This window comes from Propithecus coquereli, unplaced genomic scaffold (genome assembly GCF_000956105.1).
Source record: "Propithecus coquereli isolate 6110/MARCELLA unplaced genomic scaffold, Pcoq_1.0 Scaffold540, whole genome shotgun sequence".
In the NCBI taxonomy this organism is placed as follows: domain Eukaryota; kingdom Metazoa; phylum Chordata; class Mammalia; order Primates; family Indriidae; genus Propithecus; species Propithecus coquereli.
The window spans coordinates 772,435-774,268 of NW_012151286.1; positions in this window are offsets into that span (position 1 = coordinate 772,435).

Sequence of the window (1,834 nt, forward strand, 5' to 3'; positions counted from 1 at the left end):
TTTGAAGAAAAAAGGTATAAATAGCAACATCAGTTATTTCCTCTGGTGTATATAAAAACTCCCCCTTGACAACATCCAAAAAATATAGCAGTGCTAACTGCCTTTGTTAGGTTGCAGGATCTTTATAGTTGAAAGAGATGATATTTGGGTATGTAGTAAAATTAGAATTCCTCAGAAAGTGGTAATAAGTATTGTTTGATTGTATTGAAATTCTGCAGGGAAAGTAATTGGTGTCCTCTCCCTGTGTAAGTCAGTGAGTCGAGAGAGAATCTTTTAACATTGAAGAAAAGACAGATGGACTTGTCTTTGTTCTTTCATCTCTTTCTCAGCCCTTTGTGTATCTTGGACAACTGGGCTGTTTGGATTGTGAGTGGTAAGGACAAGGGAAAATTCACATGGGTTTAATATGTTGCATTATACTTGAAAAGAGCAGTGAGTTCCCTGTAGCATCCTGTGGGTTAGGTCAAAAGAACATTTACAGGACAGATTTCATCATTTACAAAACAGATTTTTTCCCCAAATATACTCTTTAAATAAACAGTTTAAAGAGGGAAGGTGATGGTAACAGGCCTCTTGTGTTACTCATTTAATCTTTATAACGGTGTTTTCACTGCTGGGGCCTAGTGAGGGTAGCTTACTTACCAGGTCCAGCTCGGATACACTAGGCCAGGGTTGGCAGACTATGACCCGTGGACCAAATAAGCTAAGAAGAGTTTTTAGATCTTTAAATTGTTGAAAAAAAAAATCCAAAGAAGAATATTTCGTGACCACGTGAAAGTTTTATGAAATTCAAATTTTAGTGTCCATGATTAAAGTTTTATTGGCATGCAGCCATGCTCATTTGTTTACATATTTTCTATGGCTGCTTTCAAGCTGCAATGGCAGAGTTGAATAGTTGTGACAGAGACCGGCCCACAAAACCTAAAATATTCACTGTCTGTCTCTTTATAGAAAAAATGTGCTGACCCTTGCGCTGGAAACTGGGCAAGGGTTTGGCAGCAGACAGGTCTAGGATGGGTGGCTCTAAGGCTTTCATAGTTTCTTTCCCCTTTGTCAGCTTTGAGGCTCTGAAGGCTCTAATTTTCTGGAGTATATCCTGGGAGTAATATAGGCTTAAGTCAAGAGAACTAGTAAGGAACAGCCATTTCTGGGATGACTCAATGGTTCCCCAGCTTGGGAGTCCACAACGAGTTATTCTATACTACTTGTTGTGGCTGATGTTTTGAAAGTAAAAGAAAAGAAACTAATGAGCTAATAATTAGTACCAGAAAACAGATATGTGGACATTTTAATATAATAAGCATGAATATTATAAGAGACTCAGATTCAGACCATCTGCAAAGTCCTGAAGGGACCACTCTTTGAGAATACTGATTTAAAATGGTTTAGAGGTGCTCAGCAGTTGGAATATTTAAGTATCTATTCTTTTCTGGCTTGATTAAATATTTAACATGGTTGTATTCAGCATGTGGAAATGACCATATTTTTCATAATTAAGACTCACATGTTAATAGCAAATGAAGTGAAATTATTTGATGCATTTTTGCTCTGCCTTTGTATTTAGTTCATTTCACCTTATATGTGGTCTGGGGATTTTTGTTTTTCTCATTTATGAGTGTTTGATGTGTCCCAAAGGGGCATGTTTTTTAGACACTGAATGACAGGAATGTGGACCAGTATGAGGAAAAATGGAAGTTTGGCCAGCCCTTGGTTTAGCTCTAGGTAGGAGCTATCTCTCTAAAACTGTGGGCTTGAATTTTTTCCTTTAGGTAATTTGCTCAGCATACTCTAGGTTAGGGAAGAGAGCTAGATCATGGGAACATTCCACTAATAG